The 27,078-nt window shown below is 33.2% G+C and overlaps 1 long non-coding RNA gene across 1 annotated transcript; it reads right to left on the bottom strand.

Moving 5' to 3' along the window:
• On the bottom strand, positions 1 to 27,078 carry LOC122216943. The gene is made up of 3 exons (XR_006201200.1): positions 27,002 to 27,078; positions 5,597 to 5,705; positions 1 to 343 (listed from the first exon to the last, which is right to left on the bottom strand). It is a non-coding gene; the product is annotated as an uncharacterized LOC122216943 (long non-coding RNA).

The following is a 27,078-nucleotide window of genomic DNA, read 5'->3' as shown; positions in this document are numbered from 1 at the left end:
TTTATTTTTTCCAACACATTTCAGGAAAAAAATTCTCCTTTTGTAATCTTTGGGTTATTTTATGGTATTACATATTGCATCAGTTGGGTAGTAAGCGTTAGTCAACAAAACGAATGATTCTGGATATTCTGAAAAGAGAGCATTTAACTGGATAAAAAAGTGTTGAGATAATTAAGTGGATAAAAAAGAAATGAAGTCACCCAGAGCTTAGTAAAAGCAGGAAAATCGACTCCCCTTTCTTCTGGTGAGTGTCTCACTTGTCGCTGCTCTTCTAATATCATGTGGGATGATTTAATATCAAGGTGAGCAAGGCAGGAACTTGTCAGACATGTGTTCCCTAGAACTGTGATGCAAACACAGAAGAAACATCATTTGAATGATGCTGGAGCAAACAGGGACACACTAATGCCTGGTAAAATGTTTTAAGCTGGGGATGCTAGAACTGACCAGTCTCCTAGACTCCATTGTTGTCCGATGTTGCTGGACAGACACTGCCAGACAATAAATTGAAACAGAAAGAACACTATTTCTCCTTCCTCTTAACTTTCAGCACTCCAAGACTACCTCCCTTAGGCAAAGCTAGCCAGAAGCCAAATGGAAAGAGTGTGTGAATAGAAGATTATAAGGGTTATTGTTTCCATAAATCATACAGTATTAAAGAGAAGAACAGAAATGGGGTTTCTGAATTCACAATCATAAGAAATATCTGCTCAAACATTACACAAAACATTTGGAGAACATGGTGTTTCTTAACAGCTTCACAAACTAGAATTCCAACTGTATACTTTTCCATTTGTTATTGTTACAGAAATCCAAGGCACTTAATACCATTACTTTTTAAAAGTTATAATTTGATTTCTGGCTTGTTATTATACTATTTTTTGAACAATGATGTAATTCTGAAAGCTACTGAAATGTATTTTCTTTGAAAAGTATTTAAATATTGATGGGAAATTAGGAAAATTGCTTTCACAAACATTTTATGAAATCCTACTTCATAATCTATAAAATCCTGCTCTATATGATACTTTGTGACAGGATCTATAAAGACATGCTTTTAACTGTAATGCTTCAGGCTATTACTACCCAAGAAAAATGTAGTAACATTTACAGTAAAACATATTTTATTCTTTTTTACTTGCTCATGAAAAATTAAATGTGTCATTCTTTAAATTATTGATACAAATAATATTGGATATTTTGTACTAATTTATTTATTTCTGCATTCTTAGGAAAAAAAGTACCAAAATACCAGTTGAAATTGAGCAATATTAATAGAATAAATAAACCATAAATTCACTTTAATTTGTATATGTATTGAATGGACTAGATGTTCATGTAAATCTATCTTGTAGGACTATTGTTCTCAGTAAATGTTAGTTACACACAGAACATGAAAACTCTGACGAGCACTGTTTGAAGAATGTTTAATGATGCTGGTCAATAGGGGACCCTTTTTTCAAATATGAGTACATGAAGGAGATGACCTACTCAGTTTTCTAATGTTTTCCTCATTGTTCAACATACAAAACACAGACACAGCACAGTTAGGCTACAGAGATCCAGAAGGCAGTAGCATCATGGGGCTGTGGTCATTAACCAGTAACATGGGCAGCCAGAATTTCAGAATGCATGCTGGAGAGAACAATTTCCTATAGAAGTCAATGAGTGAAAACATTGAGCATCAAGATTCTGTTTGTTATCATTACAAAATATCAGTGACTTCCAGCAATTAGGAAAAAGAGCCAGGCAAAGGGGTACCAAGTAAATATCATTCAAAATAGAAAAAACCCAAGACTTCACTGTAAGAGGATATTTTTCCTGGGCTACTAGGAAAATTCTACTTAGTGTTCCTTAATACAGGAACATTGTAGGAAATACAGATTTGTATCAGAATCAACTGTGTTTTCATTATAGGAACTGATAAAAGAGAATTCACAGTTCTCACGAATGCTACTATTAGATGTAATCCCAAATTAAATAATCATCTAGTTTCCTTACATATGCAGATTTATATTGGCTCTGATATTTTTTTTAACTTGAACTTATTTCTATATAAATGTGTCCAATATATAAATAAAATGGTTAACTTAATTTTTACAGGTATCTACATTTTGTACAGCTTCATGGCAAATGATGGAAACAAAATAGTTTTACTTAACAAATCTTTATCACTTATGCTTAAATTATTCAAGTTTCTGTTGTGTTTTGTATCAACAGTGTTTCTTACTATAAGAATTATAAGGTAAAAATTCAACATGTACTAACAGAGGAGAGATTACAGATGATTTTAAATTAGTATCATTACCAGATATGATTACCCTAATCATACCCAAGTCCTTGAGGGAAGTGAGTCCTTACCTCAACTTAACCTTACCTATTCATAAAATTAAATCCAGTAATATATTCTTTTACAAAAAAATAGACTAAAATGACAATTTTTTGTATCAAACTTATTGAGGAGATGGGGTGAAACATACCAGGAAATGGAAGCAGACACAGGAAGAATAGAGATAATAATAATGTCAGGTGATGAGAGTTTAAATAAAAAACAATAATAAAAATAAAAAGAATATTATATAGCATATTATATATACAATGTATATATAATAAATACAATGATGAGAAAATGTATGATAAAATATATGATAATAAACCACAATGCTCATAGGGTATGAGTTAACACATAAATTAAAAATAATTAGAAATGTAGGGATATCTTGATAAAATATATATTTATGTAAAGTACATGTCACTATATCTCTCTCAAAACTATGCTGATTTCAAAATGATGGCAAACATACTACTACCAATAATTAGGGTGAAAAATAATTGTGCAAAGCATTTAAGAAAGTGATCAAATGACACACAGAGAACCTTACGATATTTGAATTCAGTATAAACTTAGTATCAAAATGAAACAAAATTTTCACATAAAAGGAATGTTTTCTAGTTTTGATATTAAATTTATACTGAATTCAAATATCATTATTGAGTTTTGCTGGCTAAAACTTCAGTTTTTTGCATTGTTTATTCATGGATGTGATTTATTTTTATATAAGAATTTTATTTTTATGTGAAAAAGTTTCTTGATTATATACTAAATGTACACTGATAGGGTTTCAAATATTGTAATGTCTTGTGTATTTTAATGTCTTGTGTAATGTCTTGAGAGGAATGTCTTATTCCTCTCCTAAATGCTTTGTCCTTGGTTGGAAAGACAATATTATAAATACATACATTCTCAGAAAACTTCTATTCATTAAATTAAACTACAGTGAAGATACCCTAAGAGTTTTCATTGTTATTTTTATTTTTCTGAATTCTGTAAAATAATTTTAAATTTCTTCTGAAAGAACTAATTTTTTAAAGTAGTCAAGAAAAGAATGCTAAAATATAACAATGATGGGGGAATAGCTCATCAGAGGAACATTCTATGGACTCACTGTAATTAAATCAATGTAGTGCTGGAATGGCATAGAAGGAGATTAATAATGTAGTAGATACCAATATATAGGAGATTAATTAAAATATGATAAATTGAAGTGAGATATATTATTTAATTAATGTTTCTAGCATATTTTGGTATCCATTTGAGTTTTTAAAAAGAGAGACAGTCACCTATGTAATGAACAAAAGTCAGATAGGATTAGTCTTAAAAAATATGCATACCTTAACGAATATGAATAAAAGTACATATACATTCTAGAATTAGAAGATACATACCTTATAAAGATTTTAAACTCAGGAACTCTAAAAGAAGAGCCATTTATGTTTGAATAGGCACCAAAGACTCCATTCATAAATGTAATTATAAAAAATAATAAAATATTTAGCAGATGTTATTGAAACATATTTCTAATAGGCAAAGATCTCCTATAATAGGTAAGCATAGAAAGAAATCTCTTGCACTTCAATATAAAAATGACTAAAAATTATGGTACATACAAGGCATGTAGAATTTAATAGACATTAAAAAATATGACAAAGAGTATTAATACATATTATGTAGGGATGTCCATCTTATGCTGTTGTGTGAGAATAAAAAATTTCAAGATGCTTGGAATTATGCAAAATGTGTTATTTTTTAAAAGAAATCATAACAGGGGAGCCTGGGTGGCTCAGTTGGTTAAGCGTCCGACTTCAGCTCAGGTCATGATCTCACGGTATATGAGTTCGAGCCCTGAGTCAGACTCTGCTCTGACAGCTCAGAGCCTGGAGCCTGTTTCAGTCCTGTGTTTCCCTCTCTTTCTACCCCTTTCTTGCTCATGCTCTGTCTCTCTTTCAAAAGTAGACATTTAAAAAATTTAAAGTAAATAAAAGAAATCATAACAGAAATTTGTTTCATATATACCTATGCCTGTATACCTATTTATAAGAGTTTATGTATCGGGGCGCCTGGGTGGCTCAGTCGGTTGAGCATCCGACATCGGCTCAGGTCATGATCTCATGGCTGGTGAGTTCCAGCCCTGAGTCGGGCTCTGTGATGATAGCTCAGAGCCTGGAGCCTGCTTCCGATTCTGTGTCTCCCTCTCTCTCTGCCCCTAACCCACTTGCATTCTGTCTCTGTCTCTCTCAAAAATAAATAAAACATTTTAAAAAAAGAGTTTATGTATCTATAGGGTTATTTGAGTATAAAAATAAAATACCAAAAGATATACATTATGTTGTTAGAATAGGTGAGATGCTGTGATATTAAGTAATAATGAGGATGGAGAGGGGCCAAGAGAAAAATGAAAGTGGGGATGTAGAAATAAAAAAAAATCATTAAAAATAAATAACTGTTTAAAGAAAGAATACAATTACACATAGGTAGATTCTTTATGTAAAACTAATTACAATGTAGATCATTGGAAAAAAAGACAAGGAGGCTATGCTTTAAGAGATATGTATATTGATATTCACACTGATATTGATCTGTTTAACTTTGAAAAAAATCGAGACTTGGATGGGAAATGCATGGTGATCATGCCACCGAAATCACCCCTCCACATGCATCATGACTGTCCTCTTCCAGAGAGGTTCTCTGGCCTGCTGAATTCAGAAGTAGCCCCAAATCCTTCTCCGCATAAAGCTTCAGGTAACCATTAACAATCTACAGTTTTCACTCCTCTCAGACCTTTTAGATCCAGGCAGTTCTGCCCCAACTAGCTCAGTTCTCTGAAGCAATCTGATATGATGAGTGTCAAGAGATAAATTGGCACAAAACCTAAGTTTACATCTCAAATCTATGATTTTTATGATTATTGTTAAATTTTAATAAAAATGGTACATCTAACCTTGGAAGCAATATTCCTCTTCCATATACTTTGTTACTCAGATCTGTACTATCTCACTCTGCCTTACAGATGTAAAAGTTAACTATTTGACATAGAATATATGCTTATTTATGGCCATTATCTAAGAGCACATTGCAAATACTCGGTGGGATTCTCATATTTAACTAGAGATCTGTAGCACTTTCTCTACCCTGATCATTTTATTTATGTGACTCATCACATCATCTTTTTCCCTCCTAATAGGCGTATTTGTCTTGTAGCCATTCTGCAAAATTCACTGTATGTTCATTATAGCACTTGATTAAAAGTATACAAACCTCCATTAATCCTACTGAGCCCTGTAGAACTGTGCAGTGTTCTACATCATTAGTTTAGGTCACAATCTCAAATTTTTATGACTCAAGGTAAACTCCAGGCTGTGAGAACCTGATGTGAGGAAGACAGTAAAAATTGAAGCAGCAATATAACAAGGAACATTAAAAGCATTAATGAACAAACATAACCCTAGAAACTTTTAAGAACCAGAAGTAGATCTCCATAAAGCAAAATGAAGAACCATTACAGTTAAAGACAAAGAATTTCCAGTGAATCTAGAATAGTATAAGTACCAGTAAACTCCTCTTTCAAAAGATTATTTGAGATTTTTTTTCAGCCTTAATAACTTCATGATAAAAAAGAAAATTATCTCACTTAATACCTCTTAAGGTCAGAAAGCTTTTTATTGTGGTTCATTTAAGTTTCAATATATGTCGTTTTTGAATCTGGATATCTAGGTACATGTGAAATATTTAACAGAACACATTTTAGTATTTGAATAATTTGATAGATAAAAACCAGAACTGCATTTTTGAGTTCTGACTTGATATTTCTTCAACTATAATGTAAACCATGTAAACAGCAGGCAAAGCAAGTAAATACATAATTGTAATCCTACAAAACTGACTAAATCTTGACTTGCTAAACCTTAAGTTGAAACACAAATAAAATGCAGAAGTCTCCAGGATTGAACACCTATAAAACTAGTATTTTCTGAAGAAAAATCAGAATAAGCATAACTTAAAAATCAGAATCAGCATAACTTACTGAGAAGCTGTTAAATTCAAGAGTTTTTGGAGCTTTGTTTTGTTTTGTTTTGTTTTGTGTTATAAGTAAGATGACCTGGGACATTTTATTTTTTGAAATAATTATTTATTGGTCAAAAATTGGTTTTACTAAATTGGCTAACTTTGCTTCCTTTAGAAATACAGTTTTAAAACATATTCTTCTAAAAGTAAAATGGCATATATCCCATCATTGAAAGCCAAAAAAAATATTTTTTAATTTTGATTATCTGAACATTGAAAAACAACATCAAACAAGAAGTAATATTTGGAACTATTCATATATCTTATCAGATTCTTAACTATCACTAATACTATCACTGGAGTTTTCTAAGAAATATATATACTTTTTCAATATTGCTTAATTTTTATTTTTGTATAAAAATTGCCTGAAATTTTCTTTGAGAATTGTAAGATAAATCTATTAACTTATGAAGTTAATCTATTAATCCTAATTTATTTAATAATTTATTAAGGTTAATATATTAACTACTAAACTATTTTATTTTTAATTGAAAAAACACACTCTTACACTGAGACACCTAGTAGATTAGCAAATTCAACTAACTCAAGGATTTTTGAGAGAGAGAGAGAGAGAGAGAGAGAGAGAATCCTAAACAGCCTCCACACTGTCAGCACAGAGCCTGATGTGGGCTAGATCTCACAAACTGTGAGATCATGAACTGAGCCAAAATCAAGACTTGGATGCTTAAGCAACTGAGCCATCCAAATGCCCCAGATCAAGGATGTTTTAATTATAATTTATTTTATATATTAAAACCTAAATTTATAGGTTTCAGCCCAAGTAATTTCATTACCCCTGTCTTTAGGCTTCCACTGAAGATATCTGACTTTGATATGCATTTTTATAAGCTACATATAATAAAACAAGTTGATTTCTTTTGAATGAGATAATAAAGCAACTTAGGCTTCTGAATTCCATCTCATTCCATTATTACATAGAAATTTAAATACAACTAAAAGTTGAAATTTCTATCAATAGATTCTTCCTACAATTTAAGATATTTCAAAGTACAATTATGAAATTCAAAAGTAAATCTTGAAGATAATTTTGAAGCTCTCATCTTAGTTTTTTTCTTCCATTTCTCCCTTTCTTTTAAAGAAACATAATTCACTTTCAACCTGCTTATGACTTTATTGTCAGTAAATATTGTCTGTTACATATTGTTTCTTGACTACTCTGGTTGATAGCTTTCAACTGACTTTTTTTTAATCACAATAAGTATTAGAAAGCGTATTTACAAAATTATTTTAGAACTTTGTAGAATATTTAAACTTGTTTTTAAAAGTTTAGAATCTTAAGAATCAAAGATTCTAAAATTTTTTAATTCAATTGGTATCAGGCAAGAAAGAACATGACCACAGAGCTTCTATTTCATTGCTATACATCACAGCTTAGATGGATTTTAAATATATATATTTCATACCAGTTTCAAGAGTATATATTTTTTAATTTAGTAAGAATATTGTTTATATCATGATGCTGTGTTCCACTGAAATTTGTTTTCATATTATGATTATAAGCATAAATAATTCATCTTCACTTTTTTAAATTTAGAATTTACTACAATAGTCATTTGATCTATTAAGAAAGTCATATGTTGATGTTTCTTCAGAAAATTTGCATCTTATGATTTCCATATAGTCAATAAAACTACTATGCCCTCAGATTGGGTGTCAAATGAATAGTTTGCACAAGTTACACAATCATATCTCTCACTTACAAAAGCAGAAATTCAATACTCATGTTTCCACTGACATACAATTTATGTATTTTTTGAGCCTATAGCTGTAAAATGTTTCATTTTAATTTTTGTTAATGTTTATTTATTTTTGAGAGAGAGAGAGAGAGAGAGAGAGAGAGAAAAGGGCAGAAAGACAGGGAGACACATAATCTGAAGCAGGCTCTAGGCTATGAGCTGTCAGCACAGAGCCTGATGTGGGCTCGGATTCATAACTACAACATCATGACCTGAGCTGAAGTTGAATGCTCAACTGACTGAGCCACTCAGGACCCCCAGGATGTTCCATTTTAAAATTAAAAAGAAAAAGAACCTCTTGGTTTTGGCTCAGTTCATGGTCTCACGGTTGGTGAGATCGAGTCCCCCATCTGCTCTCAGTGCAGAGTCTGCTTAGGATTCTCTCTCTCCCTCTCAATCTGCCCCTCCTCCACTCATGCTCATGTATGAACATGCACCCTCACTTTCTCTCTTTCTCAAAATAAATAAACATTGGAAAAAAGATTCTCTCTCTCTCCCTCTACCCCTCCCCCACTCACGCTCTCTCAAAAAAAAAGAAAAAGAATATCACAAATGATAAAAATACATTGTATAAATTTATGTGATGCTATAAATTATGCTATTACCATAACGAGAGTATCCAGACCACTCTGTACAATCTAGACTAAGACAACTCATGTTCTATTTCCAATACATGTTTTACATGCACTGGACCTGTAATCTCACCTATTTCCCTCCAACTTCTATATCTGCTGGCCTGGCTTTATATAAGATATGGGTTGTCCTGTGACATGAGCTGTACGACTCAATGGCTGATAGAGCATGTGTCACGCAGAGCAGCATTAAATACTTCCTTGAAAGCGAGATAATTCATTATGTTGCATCTCACAGAATGTGAGTATGCTGAAGTGAAAATGCTGTCACAGCACATGCATCTCAGTCACTGCTAAAGGAGAGTCTGACAGAAGCCAAAGTATAAAAAGGAAGCTTAAGAAGCTCATCCCGGCTTTATTCATGCAAATAAAAATTATAATGATAGAGATAATATGAAAAATCTGGGACTGAATATAAAACAAATGGAATTTAAAGACAACATATGTAAAACATAATTGTTCCAGACTAATAAGAATATGTAATCACCCTGATTATAAGCAATATGCTGATAAACACACGAAACAAAAAGTATATTTCCCAACTCCCAGAAGTATGTATCCTACCTTTGGAAACAGCACACTAACTATACAAACTGACCAAAAAACACATAAAACACATAGCAATTAGAATTAAGAATGTAATTAGTAACACCCATCTAATAGAATACACCAGAGTGAAAATCAACTGTTTTTAGAAATTTCACTATATTAAAATTACTTCAAAAACTATCAAATAATTAATAAAAATGTGATAGTTCAGTATGGAAGAAGTACATTTGATGTAATCTGTATTATTGGTGAGATTTTTACAATTTCACGTGTTTCTAAGCACAAAATAACTGTGTCCTCATGGATGTATTTATCCTCTGCAGTGTTACTGACAAAACAGAGTGGGAATCTTAGCTGCAACCAGAAAATCAGTATCATTTTTATATAGAAACTTAAGTGAAAAAAGTGTCTTTAAAATAAAGTGAATGAAAATGTTAAACCATAATTTGATTGTCATCTAAATATTTTCCCTTTTATTTTGAGCCTGAAAGAATTGAATGGGCTTTCTGAGAAGAGAGCCATATATATTTCAGTGATCTTCAATTCTTCTCCCCTTTAGAGGAAATTTAAGTTAAAAACTGAAAACTAGGTCTAAAGAAAAACCCTATCCGTGTATCATTTTTGTCACTTTTACATTTCCTTTATGTCATTATTTAATTTATATGTAACTGAACTCTTCTCACAGTCAAATTTCCAAGCTATAGTGAGGAGAGTACAATCATTTTCATAAAATATACCTACTGGGTCTTTGAGATCGAATCTTGAATGCACGATAAATACAGGTGTTTACAATTTCATTGGGATTGACATTTTCTACATTGAAACTTAATGAATGGAGGAATTTTTACTTCACAATTGCACACTGGCAATCTTATCCAATGAAGCAATTTAATAGCAAAAATATGTATTGAGATTATATACTGTTAAAGGAATCACACTCTGAATAATACTAAAGCTATGTGATTCTCAATGAGATACTTAATGAGGAGGAAAGATTTATATGCACTAGTTAGAAAAACTATAATAAAAATATTCTGTAGAGACTAGAAATGATGAGTAAAGATAAATTAAGAATAAGATAGTAATATTTATTTTTATTCATTAATTATAGGTTACTTGCTTATAACTTCTAGAAATCTTACTATTTAGGGGAGAAAGAACATGTTTTAAATCACATCCATATAATTCAATTGTCTTAATTTCAAAGCTCTTTGGAAAAGATATTATGTTCTCACTATGGGATAACATCAGTGTTTTATGTCAGTTAGACTCCATACCTCCTCCAACATACATTTTAAGTTAAATTATCTAGGAAATCATAATATGCTACATAAAACAGAATATATGGTAAAATATCATAGTTCCTACAATCTGATAAGAGATCTTCAATGACTACATGAATCCTGAAGTAATAGTGAAATTAAAAAGAATAAACTATTGAAAAAATAAATTCTAAACAATTTTAAAATAACTTTAATAAAGTTGATTCATTTTAATATTCTTGGACTATTTTATTTTGCCCAATAAAAATGAGAACTTTGATCAACTATTAATAAGACACAATCTGTATTTTGTGAAGTAAAGGTGTTGCTACAAGTCAATTTTAAGTCTAAAGCAGGAAAAATAATATACACAGTAAAAAAGATAATAGTTTTTTGAAAATCATATAACCATTACCAAGCTTCTACACTGATTAACTCATGGATAATTATACTTTAACTTCATTCCTACACATTCCTTCTCCTGGATCATTTTGAAGCCTCTTCCAGACATCATATTATTTTATACATAAATAATTTAATATATATCCTTAAAATACAACAGTTCATGTAAAGCAGAAACATACAGCTTTTAAGTCTATAAAAACCTGTAATGAAACTCCTTAATATCATCAAATATATATCAAATTACCCTGATTGATCCTAATTTCTATTTCTGTCCATTTGCTTGAATTATGATCCAAGCAAAATTTACAAATTGCACTCTTAAGTCACTTAATCTCCTCTTTTGCTTTTATTACCCTTTCAACTTTATTGTTCTAGAAATTGGGTCATTTGTCCTATGGTTCTCACAATCTAGATTTTACTCCTGGTATCCCATTTTAACATTTAATATTCCCCTTGGTTTACTGTGCTTTAGAAAGTTGCTAGTTATATCTAGAAGCTTATTCAGGTAGACTGGATTTATCAAAACTCCTATAGGTGACTGCGTGTCTCAGTCAGCTAAGCATTCAGCTCTTGGTTTCGACTCAGGTCATGATTTCACAATTTGTGAGTTTGAGCCCCATGTTGGGGGTCTTTGCTGACAGTGTGGAGCCTGCTTGGGATTCTCTCTACCTCTCTCTCTCTCTGTCTCTCAAATAAATAAATAAACATTAAAAAATTAAAAACAAACTATTATAGATGTTGATTATTATCTAATTATTCTGTGTATGATGTTAATTAACCACTATTTATGATTATTCCATAGATCCACTATGTAATTGGGGCTTTGCAAATTCTGATAGTCTATCATTTATTTATTCATTAGTTTGGATATTTCTATGAGACACTTTTCATTCTCTATTGTTGGTGACACTATGGTACATTTTAAAAAGAAAAGGCAAAAAAAAATCCTGAATGTTTTCCTGTTGAATATTCAACCAATATGCAACCAAAGTGAATTGGTTCTCTAACATCCTCCAAATGTGATAAAAAATGTTTTAAAATTATTATTATTATTAACAATTTGTCTATCTTGACATATTTGGTGTGTGTTGATCCAATAAGGTTGTTCTTTCTGGTGATCAAGCATTTCTTCAAGTTCACTTCTGAATCATTTTGATATGACACATGTAGTCATTGATAGATTTCTTGCCTTTGCATAGAAAAGAATATTCTAAGCTCATTTTACACCAAACCAAGAATGGTCCATTTATCCTGGTTCCTTTTAATGGGAGTTTATTTAGAAACTATGATTGGGATACTAGAGTTACTCATTGTTCCTGGTTATTCATTTTTCTACATTATTTTAGTAGAGAGAAGTAAAAAATTTACACTTATCAGATATTCCAGCAATCATACTCCTTGGAATTTACCCAAATTATTTGAAAATTTGTGTTCACACAAAACCTGTATGTAAATGTTTATAACAACTTTATTCATAATTGCCAAAACATAAAAACAACTAAGATGCCCTTCCATATGTGAATGGATAAACTGTAGTATATCCATACATTAAAATATTATTCATTGATAAAAATAAATGAGCTACTGAGGCGTGGAAAGACCCAGAGGAAACTCAAATGCACATTGTTAAGTGAAAGAAGCCAAACTGAAAAAGGTACATACTGTATGATTTCAACTACATAACATTCTGGAAAGGCAAAGCTATGAAGACAGTAAAAAGATTAGGGGTTGCCAGTGGTTTAAGGGGAAAGAGGATGAGTAGATGAAGCACAGATGATTTTTATGGCAGTGAAACTATTCTGTATGATTCTCTAATGGTAGCTCCATGCATGTCATCATACTTTTGCCAAGAATCATAGCCTGTGCAACAAAGAGTGAACCTTGCTGTGAACTTTTAATGCAAGATGTGAATAGAGCATCTGAGGGGGGTGGGGAACAGGCATGTAGGCATGTGGGAATGCTCTGTATTGTCTGTTGAGTTTTTCTGTAAACCTAAAACTAAAAATAGTGCTTTATTTTAAAATATATGTGTACATACACACACACACACAAATATATTTAATTTTTGTATGATATGGGAATAGATTTGAATTAGTGGTCTGCCTTTATGCCTGGACACTTGGAAGTCTTACATTTTAAAATACATGGGAACTGTATTAGGGCCATCAAAATTAGCTCTCATTAGTAAAATGGTTATATGTAAAGGGTGAGATTAACTATTAAGAATCTTTTAAAGCAAAATGTTAGAGAAAGTCCACATGATGGCATTGTTATATTTCTGTTTTAAAAATAGACCTAAAATACCTGACTATTTCATAAACTAAAAACCTCAGAAATTGAGACCCATGGAAAATAAGTACACTTTTCATCATTTAACACCACTCTCCTGTTTTAAAATTGCAATTAAAGTTAGGCTTTCAGGTTCCAAGTCTAATAAAACTTACCAAATTATAGTTAATAGCACTTCATTGAAATGGTATCAGCCCATGTATACAATCTTACAACAGTTCTCCTATATCACCAATGGAATATCATCTCTAGACTTACTTGTTTTGTTTTAGAAGATTTTATAAACATTGTTCTCCATCAGTTGTAACATTTAAGTAACGAGAACAGCCCTTCTAAAGACTTCTACACATTTCAACTATCTGGAGACTTAAATATATTTTCTGAATCACATCCTTAATGATACTGACTTCTTCATTCAAGAGAGAGCCAAGTCCAGCAGTATCTACCAGTCCATAAATGTAAAGATACATCAGTAGAAATCACTTGAAGCATATATAAATAGAAAAAGAAAGATTTAAAATATAATAAAAGAAATAAAAAACAGAGAAAATAGCATCCAAGATCTTTGAGACTACCTCAAATAGTGCACTACACATATAATTAGATTTCATAACAAAATTCTATATACAGAAATATAGACTGGACATAACACCAATCACAGATCCAAGAGACTCAGAGAATAGCAAAGAGTGTAAGTACTAGAATAAAGTAAGAAAACAGGAGCGTCTGGGTGGCTCAGTCGGTGAAGCGTCTGACTCTTGCTTTCGGCTCAGGTCATTTTCCTACGGTTCCTGAGATCGAGCCCCATGTTGGCAAGTCTGCTTGGGATTCTCTCCTTCCCTTTCTGCCAGGTTTCGCTCTCTCTCTCTCTCTCTCTCTCTCAAAATAAACATTAAAAAATAAGAAAACAATCATATTCTATTAAACTGTTGAAACCAAAACCAAATACGATAGAAAATCTATCAAAAAATCAAAATAAACAAAACACTCTACCTATAAGGGCACAAAAACAAAATTATCAGAAACCATGTGAGCAAGAAAACATTGGACAACATCTTAAAAGTCTTGAAGTGGAAAAGAAGAGGTTAACTCAGAATTCTGTTTCCTATAATCACATCCTTTAAAAATGAAGAGGAAATGGGGTGCCTGGGTGGCTCAGTCGGTTGAGCGTCCAACTTTGGCTCATGTCGTGATCTCATAGTCCATGGGTTCGAGCCCTGCATCTGGCTCTGTGCTGGCAGCTCAGAGCCTGGAGCCTACTTCGGATTCTGTGTCTCCCTCTCTCTCTGCCCCTAACCCACTCACATTCTGTTTCTGTCTCTCTCAAAAATAAACATTAAAAAGAATTTAAATTTAAAAAAATTAAGAGGCAATAACATCTGCTCAGAACAAAAACTTAGGCTCCACACAATGGGATTCTGTACAGTAAAGAACTTAAGCCTAATTCTATCATCTGTAACAACATGGATGAATGATACAGATACTGAGTGATAGAATCCAACAGAAAATAATACTACGATATGATTGCTTACATAGGAAGTTCAAAAAAATCAAAATGAATCTGTGTGTAAAAGTGACAATAGAAGAGGAGCTTACTGGCAGAGGGCATAGGTTAGGCTTCTAGGGTGCTCATCACTTTGTATTTCTTGAATGGGCTTAATTACCCACCAATTGCATGCATGTTCCATACCTTGATTTAATACAGTAACATATATTGTTTTAAACATTTAAAAAATTGTAATAACATTTCAATGTATTTTTTTCCATTTCTGTAATCGGCATTGCTTTCTGTATACCAAAAAGCCTTTCTTTACAAAACATGCGCAGGTATGTGCATGCGTGCTTTGAAGAAATGTATATTTCTATCAATATTTCAGTATGGGTTTTTTTCAGTTGTAAAGTCTTTGGCTGTGGGCATGTCAGGAAAAAGTGCTTTTTATTATTCTTGAATGGATCTTCCTTTGTGCATAAAATAGAATGTTGACTGTCATTTTTTTCACAGTAGTTTCAAGTCCTTATTACGTTCACTTCTGTCTCCTGCAGTTACTAATGAACAATATAATAATAATTGGATTTTCATTCTTGTGAAGGTTACCTGTATTTTCAATCTGGTACCTTTTAAATTACTTTGTACTCTTATTTTTGATGTACTGAAGTTACATTTTAATTTGTTTTGAAATGGAAATAGATATCTTAAAAATAATCCTTTTATTTTCTAGGTGAATTGGTAAATTTATCATTAATTCAGTTTTAAAACTAGTGTTTATTTCATATATAGTATTGTAAAATTTTGCTTACCATGTATTTAACATTTTAGATGGTTTTCTTTAACATCACACATTTGTGTTTTGTTTCATTATTGTAAAATTTCTCAGTGTTTATAATGATTAGATCTTCATATTTTTTAAAATCACATCTATGTAAATTTTTATTTGCAGACTCATTTTCTGGAGGATGTTTGGGAAATTTATGCACTACCCTTCTCCTTTTAAAAAAATTCTCTTTTAGACCATTATGTTTGCACGTATACACACACATCACTTCTGCTTCCGTGTGTGTGTGTGTGTGTGTGTGTGTGTGTGTGTGTTGTCTCATTCATCAGGCGCACACTCTTTAGCAAGAATTGGGGGAAATTAGAAGCTTCCATGTCATGAACATATTTACAACAATACAAAGTCAGACATATAGTCAGCGATTGGCTTAACTGAGTTCTTCATCACTATTAAGAATGTATATACATTCTTCCAACTCACTGGGTAATCAGTTTCTATAAAATACACCTTTAGGTAGAAACTTTGGCTGTTTTTCTCCACCTTCTTTCTTTGAAAGGAAAGGCCCAACACTACTCCTGGTTCCAGTTATCAAACTGGTTCTCCCATGTTGAGTTTAGGAGTTTAATTCCTGTGACTGTTGGAGTCAGACTTATCCCTACAGTTGTCAGTTCTCATAGGTAGGATACTGAAGTGGCTTCAACTGGCTTATCATTTGGTGTTTTAGTACTCTTAAGCATAGACAATTTAATTTTTAGTATAATTCATAAACAACATTTCGTACAAGGAAATACATTGTGTGTTTACACCAATCTTCTCATCTTTACTATTCTAGGCCCCTGGCCAACCAGCAATACTCTACTGTTCCTTAATCTGAATATATTTTTACTTGAGTACTTTTATTTCCAAACAAGCTAGACAGCTAGATGTACTGCCCAAAGCTTTGCTCAGTGTGAGGGTTTCTTGTACTCACTACCTTTTAGGGATATCCCTAAAAGGATATTAGTATTAGTAAGTATATAATCCTGGTTTGTACCAGGATATTTGGGTTTGTACCCAAATATCAAGTCAATCCATCATAGACTAGTCTCTGCTTTTTCGTTCATTCCCTAGTTGGTCAAAAGAGACACCCTTATGTGGTCAAAGGTAAAGTTGAAGGAGAAGTGACAATGGAGCTGATAGTCCTAGTGACATAAGTGCCTGCTTGTGTGTTAACTTAAAAGTACTGTTTCCAAACTACAACAGATTGCTGCCGGAGGTGCCTGAGATCATGACTTGGTGAGTCAGATTGAAATTAATGCTTGATGGACACTTTGGACCACATGATCACTCTTAATATCTTAAAGTCAAATGCTTCATTTCTACTAAGACCTAAAAGTACCAACAGAGCTATTTGTCAAATGGCAATTTATTATTGTAGAAATCAAAGCTTTGCTCCAGGTCTCTAATGTACATTTTTATTTTCCTTGGGAGATTTGCACAAATTTCTCATAATATTCTGCACCATCAAGATACTATGAATCCGTTACAGCTGAAAGACATACAGCCCAAGTGGCAGATATGCTTGCCCACAGACAAGGACACTTTTGTATTATTGGTTTATTTCAAAATCTAAACCTTTCTGTGTCTCTTGGTAAATAGTAACGATCTCTTCAAAAATGTGCAATGTGCTACCTCTACTAATGAAAGTTCACCAAAAGTAGGAGGAAGCAAGAGACGTGGACCACACACCAGGGGAGTAGTGTGTTACCTAGCAAAGTGGATATTGCCTATACTGTGTCTAAGAAAAAGAAGGGCACCAGCCTTCAATAGAAAGGAGGAGCATTTTCATAGGTCAAGGAATATTTCATGGAAATCTGAAGTTTCAAAGTCTTTGAATTTATCCACCCAGATGATTCTTATATGTCTCGATTCTGCTGCTCCCAGTGTCAGCCCTGGCCTTGGCGTAGCAAAATTGTTAAGGTTGGAATTAAAACTTACATGAAATTCATCTACCCTTGATTAATTTTCATCCCTGATCCTGGACTCTGCAGCCTTTCTTGCCCTCTACTGCAGATGAAAATCACTTTATATGTTGCTGAGGCAATCTCTGGTTTTCTCATTTAGCCTCAAGTGGCTGATTAATCACTGTCGGGCTTTATTGTCTTTCCTGAACCCATCAATTGCTCCCGGTAAGGGCCATACAATCTCATAGTCCTTTCTAATTAATTCCTGCTATGACCAGAAAACACACTTGGTATAATTTAATATTTTTAACTATATAATAGAATACCTGAAATAAAATAATTAGCGGATGTGCCTTCAGCAAACTGGATACTACAGAAGAAAAGATTGTTGAATTTGAAACCAAAGTAATAGAAACAGTATTAACTGAAGCATGGAGAAAAAGAACACAGCAGAAAAAAGTGGACAAAATGACAGTAACTAATAGAACAATTATAAGAAGTTTCATAAACTTTGAAATTGAGTTAGAAAGGGATAAGAAAGAGTAATGAATGCAGAAATAAATACTTGTAGACAATAAAAAGACTCATATTCAAATTAAAAAACAAATATAAAGCTACAGATTCAAGAACCACAACTAAAGCCAAATAAGATAAAGACAAAGGAAAACATACCTAGACATATCAGAATTAAATTCCTCACTTCGCAAAATAAAAGTCTAAATAAGAGATGGCAGAAGGCAGCACCAATTTCATATAATAAAATTGTGAGTGGCACTGTTTCCTTTTAGTCCTTGGACATGTATACAGTAATTCTAATTACAGAACATACAATTATACCACAATTGTAACATATTTATAGATCTTTGACTACTAATTCCAATATATGTGTCAGGTCTAGGTCTGTTTATACCGACTTGAGCTTGTCCCCCATGCAAATCACATTTTCCTCCTTCTCATAGTCTGACAAGTTTTGTTTGTTTGCTGATGTTTGGTGCCACATTGTTGAAAGATTAGATTATGTTTTTGAGTTAATGGATTATGTTGGGTTTTTTTTTTTTCCCAAAAGTGTTATGCTATGTTTAACAGGCAGTTAATTTACTGGCTTTTTATTTTGATCCTGTCAAGGTTTAGTTTTACAATTCATAAGCATGGGTCTAGCATAGGCCTGATTGTATGGCCAGTACAGCTCTACTTCGAAGAATTGACCCTAGTGTAGTCTTAACTGAGTTTGATGTTCTGTCCAATCCAAATAATCGGAAATCTAACTGTGGAACCTGAGAAATTTCTATTAAATACATAACTTACTTAGTTTAAGGGCAAATGCTTAAGGAACACCCATCCATATTTCTTTGGCTGTAACTTTCTTACCTTAACTGAGTTTAATTTTAAAGATAGCTATTCAATGTTTTCTAAGTCTGAATTGTAATATGGTATAATTTCTTTTAACTACTCTGTTAAATTCAGGTAAGTAGAAATGATCTTGTGAGGAGCCCAAATTGTAATTGGTAAAATGCAACTATATTTTATTGTCTAGTTGTCCACAATATGAACCACATTTCTACATGTGTGTAATGTGGTATGTGTTCTGTAATGTGGACTCAAACACTCAGATGCTGTGATAGGCTTAAAAATGGTCCCCTAAAAAATTTCATCCCCAATCCCTAGACTTTTAATTGTTACCTAATATGGCAAAGATATTGCAGGTGTGATTGAGTTAGATGCCATCTTGAGATGGCAATATTATCTTGGATGATTTGTTGGTGCTCTAAATGCCATAAAAAATGTCCTTTTAAGAGAGAGGCAGAGAGATATTTGACACAGACAGAAGAGGAGGAGACAATATGAACACAGAAACAGAGATTAGAGTAATGTAGCCACAAGTCAAGGGTTGCCAGCAGCCACCAGAAGTTGGAAAAGTCAACCTGCACAAGTATTCCCTGGAGTCTCTTGAGGGAGCACAGCTCTGCTGACACTTGATTTTGGCCCAGTGATACTGATTTCCTGACTTCTGACTTTCAGAACTGTGAGAGAAAAAGTTTCTGTTGTTTTATTTTTTTAATCATCTGTTTTATTTATTATTTATTTATTTATTTATTTATTTATTTATTTATTTATTTTTATTTTAGAGAGACAAAGAGAGAAAGTGGGAGAGAGGAGCAGAGGGAAAAGAGAAAATCTTTTTTCTCCATACTCAGCACGGAGCCTGACATGGGCTTAATCCAACAACCCTGGGATCATGACAGGAGCTGAAATCAAGAGTCAGATGCTCAATTGACTGAGCTACCCAGGTGCCTCAATTTTTGTTGTTTCGAATCATGAATCTTATCCTCATTTGTTAGAGCAGAGACAGGAAACTAATGCAGACCCTTTCATTTTACACTTGATTTGAAATTTGGTGTCCATAAGGAACATGGGAATGCTGGTAGTGTTCTCTCCTACCATGAGGCCTCTCATTTTCAAGAACTGCAGAAGCAGAATGGCAGCAATGATGTATAAAGCTCATTCCTACCAATATTGGTATCTCCCCAGGATTTTTTCCTAGTAAGGATTTAAATATGTTTTTGATTCCAACCTGCATTATATTTTTCTAACCATATCTTAGGCCTGTTTTTCCCCCTCAACATTTGTGAACTCCCTAAGTCATTTAATTAAAATTTCTACTGTTTCATTAGCCAATGTTAATTTTTGTTGGCAGGCATAGTGATCTATTCATCTCAAGGCCACTGAAGACAAGCCTCATTTGTAAAGTCTCTTCCTTTGGGGCACCTGGTTGGCTCAGTCAGTTAAGCATCTGACTTCGGCTTAGGTCATGATCTCACAGGTCATGGGTTCAAGCCCCACGTGGGGCTCTGTGCTGACTGCTCAGAGCCTGGAGCCTGTTTCAGATTCTGTGTCTCCCTTTCTCTCTGCCCCTCCCCTGTTCATGCTCTGTCTCTGTCTCAAAAATAAATAAACATTAAAAAATAAATACAAGTAAATCGTCTTGCTTATTAAACCTACCAGCTACCAATTTGGAGTGGTCTGCATCTTTGGTCTCTTTTTGCTCTCCTCATAAGGAGGCCAATTTCAGATTATAGGTTGGCAGCTCCCAAGGAGTTTGCAAATCAATAGTGGGGGAAGCAAAGAAAACAGAACATTCAAGAACGATGGGAATGATGCAAAAGATAAAACAAGTGAAACACAGGGAATTTTTTAGGCTGCTGAAATAAGTTACGGTGGATCCAGGACACTGCATTTGCAAAACAAATGGAAATTTATTGCATAAAGAGTGATCCCTAATGTTTGCAATTGAAAAAAAAAATCCTTTAGAAAGTTGTGGGATTCCAGGAGTGAAGGTAGACTGTGACAACAGAATCTAACTTAATTATAATGTGGGAAATAACCTCACTAAAGTGGGTGGGGGAAATGTGTGGACTTAAGTAACTTGGACAATGAATGGTGATCATAGACTAAAGCAAAAGAACTGAACCTAAGTACCATACTCTTGTTGGTAATTTTTTTTTTCTTTTTCATGGAGCTACAGGTTGATAATTCTAAAACTGTTATGCATGAACACTCGAATTGAACAATTAAGTGATCAATGGAGGAGACTAGGGGGGGCCAGATTTTTCACTCTTGGAATGAAAGTTTATATATAAGCAAAAAAGCCTGGTAGAATAGTACATGTTTTAATGGGATAGAGATGGAGGTGTCAATATAAACTCACATTTAGCTTAATATAGACAGAAAGGGATACACAGAGGTATATTTACAGATATGTGTATATACACTGTGTACCATGCATATGTGTATTTGCTTCTATTCTCAGTTTAGAGGACTTAGAAGACAGGTCATCCCAGTAGGAATGAATGTATCTAGAATCCAGATCTTCTAATACCATTCTTCAATATAAGTAACCAAGACTTCTTGGAGAAATAGCTGATTCTAGGAGGAAAGCAGGGGAAAAACAAGATGACCCTGAAGTATCTTATAGAGCTAGAGTGTAAATAAATGCCAATTAAAAACACAACACATATGTCAAAGGGATACAGGAAACAAATGAAAGTTCTTTCAGTGGTGAAAGCTGGAATGATTTGAACATAAAAATAAACAAAGTATCATTGGATTATAACCTAAGGTATAAAATAAGTATCTATGATTCCATGCTGATATAAATAAATGATTGAAAAAAATAAGCAAATAGAACATGATAGAGAACTCTCTCATTTAGGGTATTTCCAAATAATTCATGTAGATTATATGCACTCAAAGAGGGAGGATGTAAATTCCTACTCCTTATGTGCAACTTGTGCACAGTGACTTCTTTCTAAAGAGTAAAATATGAAGAGGAGCATGATAGTAAATTTACAGTAGAGAAATCTAGCAACACTATCTCAGCCAGGTGATCACGGTTAACATCAACAGTGATAAGTCATGTTGATGGTGTGTACTTTTGATATGATATGATGAGAATTGCACTTTGCCTCTGTGATCTTCCTCCCCAAAAATCCATAACTCTTACTCTAATCATAAAAAAAAAAAAAAAAACAACAACACCTCAAACAAATTCAGAAGGGCATCCAACAAAATACCTGGCCAGTACTCCTCAAACAGTCAACATCGTCAATAACAAGGCAAGTGTGGGAAACTGTCACAGCCAAGAGGGGACCAAGGAAACATGTAATGTAATATCATACATAATACGTATGTAATATCATATTCTGGTTGGGATCTTGGAACATTAAAATGGACATTATATAAAAACTAAAGAAATCTGAATAATAGATGAATTTTAGCCAAAGATCATGTATCAGTTCATTAATTGTGATAAGTATACCATTCTAATGTAAGATGTTAATAAAAGGGCAAACTGGTTACGGGGTATATGAGAACTCTCATTACTATTTTAAAGACTTTTATGTAACTCTAAAACTATTCTAAAATGGAGAGCTTACTTAACATTTAAACTACCAGGGGTGCCTGGGTGGCTTAGTTAGTTAAGCATCTGACTCTTGATTTCAACTCAGGTCGTGATCTCATGATATGGGCTCTGTGCTGATAGTGCATAGCCTACCTGGGATTCTCCTTCTCTTTCTCTCTCTGTCCCTGCCCCTCTCTCTTTCTCTCTCTCAAAACAAATAAATAAACTTAAAACAATGAAACTATGTTTAGGTATATTGGAAAAAAATACAATGATCCCAGGACAGCAAATACATTTTTTTTTCATTTAGGTTATTTCAGAAAAAAAAAAAATGACTACAGCATTAAGGATTTAAATAGGAAGAATAAACACTGAAGGCTAAAAGACATAGGTGATACACAGTTATTTCACTTATATAAATAAAGAGAAAATGATTATATATGAATGAATCCCTGATACCTCTGTTGGCAGGAGTTGGTACAGCAGGAGGAAACACATTAATTATCTTATATTTTATATTGTTTGTTCTAATTGTTTTTTCAAATAAATTGTGAGTGGTACCTGTAGGTACACTGAAGTGTCTCAAAGCTAGTTGTTTTTTTAAGTTTATTTATTTATTTTAAGAGAGAAAAAGAGAGAGAGAAAGAGCATGAGCGGGAGAGAGACAGAGAGAGAAGGAAGGAGAGAATCTGTGCCTGCAGCCAGGAGCCCTATGTTGGACTCGATCTCACAAACCACGAGATCATGACCTGAGCCAAAATCAAGAGTCGGATGCTTAATGGATTCAGCCACCTAGCCTCTCAAAGCTACTTTTCTATTCCAATACATTTCTACTTATAAGTAGAGTAATTTAATAATTATAAGAATCACATAGAACTTTAATCTACAGGCTGTAAAACAGAAAATTAAAGTATATTCTCTCTTCCCACTCTTAAAATGCTATCCAGAAAAACAAAATACTTGGTTTGTGTGAACGTTGTGGTTCATAAAAATGAATCTGAATATTGTCAGCAAAATATCTATTCAAAGCACTTTAAAATTATCTAAAAATAGGTAAGACCTGTGAACAACAGGTTTTATGTCAAAATAAGTCATTTTTGATGAAATACATATGAATTAAAGTAAAATAATCTCTTTTGTAACTTAGAGCATTGATAAATATTTTAAAACTAGGTATGTGAGTAAAAAGACATAAAGAAAAATGCATATTCATGTGTTGATTCCATTAATATAAATTGCCAAAAGCTTTTTGGAAATTAATTTTGCAATTCATAGTCAGGACCTTAAATACCTTTTATCAGTCAGAGACTAGCCAATAAAACAGGAACCATACTAATATTTAAAATAATAGATTGATAATAAGGAATTGTTTACAGAGGCAAGAAGTCTAAAAAATAAAAACAAAAAAACACAGAGCCAGAGAATATGAGTGTGGGAAACATTATCAACATAAGGACAGGAAAACAAAAGGGGAGAGGTTGGGTTTCCAGAAATCAGGAGGTTAAAAGGTTGAATAAGGGTTTATTTGCAATTATAATTCAGATATTTGAGGAATGGATCACCTACATATTCTTGTATCTCAGGACTTCAGAAGAGTACTGTGGAATGCTCTTGCTCAGATCTGTCAAGAATGAATAGTTGATGGGGGGTGGGGGAGAGAGGAAAGTGGGTGATGGGCATTGAGGAGGGCACCTGTTGGGATGATCACTGGGTGTTGTATGGAAACCAATTTGACAATAAATTTCATATATGTGTGTGTGTGTATACACACACACACACACACACACACACACACACATATATACACACACACACACATATATACACACACACACACATATATATATATATATATATATATATATATATATATATATGGGTGTCAATGGAACCGCTTCAGGGACTGTCAGAAGAATCTGGCTCAACCTGCTGGTGCTGGGATGAAATTTTAATTCAGCTAGGTGATTCTGGCAAGAATATAGGGAAAGATGTCATTCTCCTTCCTGTCTTCCTAAGTTTCTTCTAGTGTCTCCTAATGGAAAAATGCAATAAGAATCAAACTGACAAGGATGTATGAGTAATATATTTTGCTGAGTGCCAACTTTACATCACAGAGTATAAGAGGTGGATTTGGTGTTTATAGACAATAATTGTACATAAATTTGTATCTAAAGGTTTATTATTAATGGTATATAAACAGGCAAAATGGGGACCTGTATTTATTATGATAGTTATAATGGAAACAACCCAAATGTTCATCCGCCATAACATGCATAGACAAACATAAAAATGTAAGAATAATATAAAACCAAGTTTCCATACATTAAAGGTTTTTTTTTTCTTTAGTTCTCCGGTATTTCCTGTGTGCCATGGTCGTTCCTTCCACAGATCTTTCAGAGTTGGTCTTTTGAAGGGAAACAGAAAGTTGTGTTGAACCCCTTGGAAATAAGATTCCAAATACCATATGAACATATATTACTTAGATTATAAAATGTGTAACACTTGGAAAAGTCAAATATGACTGGGGACAGAATATCTAAGAGACATGCCAAGAGCACAAAATGTCCTAGTAGACAAGATTTATTTATTTATATATTTTAACTGTATTTATTTATTTTGAGAGAGACAGGGACAGCGTGAGTGGAGAGGGGCAGAGAGAGGGAGGCAGAGAATCCTAAGTAGGCTCATGCTGCCAGTGCAGAGCCCGACCTGGGTTTCAGTCTCACGAAACCGCAAGATCATGACCTGAGCAGAAACCAAGAGTCGGATGCTTAACCAACTGCAACACGTAGGCACCTCTATTTATTTTTATTTTTAACACTTGATTATAAGACAGATATGTATAAAAATGTAAATTGATTCTGCGGAAGAGATCAGAGATTTTGGTTTGTAAAGTACTTGATTGGAGGTGAATGTATATCACAAGAGTAGAAAAACATGAACAGAAGGGAGGGAAAAAGTAACACAATCCCTGGGTGCTCTCATATCAAGAAAGAGAAAGTGATGCCAAAATAACATACTCACGAAATATATTGAAACTCGGATGAAGAACTAATCATATACCAAATTACATTCAAGTTAGTAATATCTTTAATTACATCAACAGATTTGGAAATTAATTAAAGTGGAAACCCAAGTATAACAACAAATTATTATGATCAAATTAAAAAAATACTATTGAATAGATAACCACGTAGGCATACTTATCTAAAACTGTAACACATTTCAGTACATAACAAAGGTCTCAAGGAAATGCTCTCTGAAGATAACACAGAGTGATGTTTCAAGACCTTAAAATGTACTGTTTGAAAGTATGGATAACAACATTCACTAGGAACTGCTCTTAGATTTTACTAATTAGCAAGTATTTTGACAGGTATTATGCTACCAAGTGTTTTGGGACACCCTTTGCTTTATGCTTCAGAAATTCTGTTCAGCATGATGAATTTAAATAGTATCCTTAACTTGCATGTTTTTTTCTTTTTCCTTTAAAGTACATCTCATAAATTAAAAGCAGTGGGTGTATTGTAAAATCTAATTAGTTTTCAAGCTTCCTGTCAGCTTTGTTTTTCTACTAGTAGTGAGAAAATATGCCATATATAAGATATTACTTCTCTTCAACTTTTGTAAAGAACATTACAAAACCCCTAGTATTTAAGCTGGAAAATTTAAAAAGTACATGGACTCTTTCAAGTCATTAGGGGAACATTTAGCGCAGCAGAGCAGTAATTCACTGAATTTCAAGCGCTGGTGGCTGAATGCAGTTAGTACAATGTAATTTACACTCAGGGAGTAGCTCATACACCTGGAAGGATCTAAACCATTGACTACTTAATTGACATGATTTTTTAAAGAGAGATGGAGCACCCTAATATTTACGTGAAAGGAAAATTGGAATTAAATTACCTCTTCAAGGTCGGAGAAAAAATTAATTGCTGAAATAAGACTTGAAATTTTGTTTTCATTCTCTATGTTTCACTTAGAAAAAAAATCATTATTGTGGTGTGAACATATGTAATTCTGGACTTTGTTTAGGTTGCACTTTCAAAATATACAGGTTAATATAACATTCAGCCCTAAAATTATACAGTACATTTGTCATTTATAAAAGGGTCAAATAATAAAGTCAGCAAGTTATGCAAATACCACAGTCAAATTACCCTTGAACAAACTCTTTGGAGGTGCTACAAAAGAGACATGTATATTTCCTCTTAAGAATCCAACACCTAATCAGGTTTGATATTAGAAAATATTATTCTTCTCTTGAAAACTAGGTAAAACGCTAGGCTTAATTTTAGGAACTGTGAAAAGTGAATCACTTATAACACTAGACTTATGCTCAGTGTGGTATGTTCAACTTTGAGGATCAAGTTAGGGAAGGGTGATCGGAAGAAAGCCATTCCAACTAGATTCCAAGGAGATGTAGGGCAAATGAAAGGTTTCACTTTTATCAGAGTGGCACCAAACTTTGCCATGAAAACAAAGGGGGAAACAATTGAGGTTTTACACATCTTAAAGCCTGAGTGTGTGCTGCAGTGACAGTATAAACTAGCTGGGAGCCACAGACATATATGGAGCCCACACTCACCCAGCAGCTATTTCCACAAGCCTTGACTGTGGACTCGCAAATCAGGTTAAGGAAAAGGCGAGACACCTGGCTGCCAT

This window comes from Panthera leo, chromosome B1, assembly GCF_018350215.1.
Source record: "Panthera leo isolate Ple1 chromosome B1, P.leo_Ple1_pat1.1, whole genome shotgun sequence".
Taxonomy (NCBI): Eukaryota; Metazoa; Chordata; class Mammalia; order Carnivora; family Felidae; genus Panthera; species Panthera leo.
This window is presented reverse-complemented; position numbering and strand designations above follow the sequence as displayed.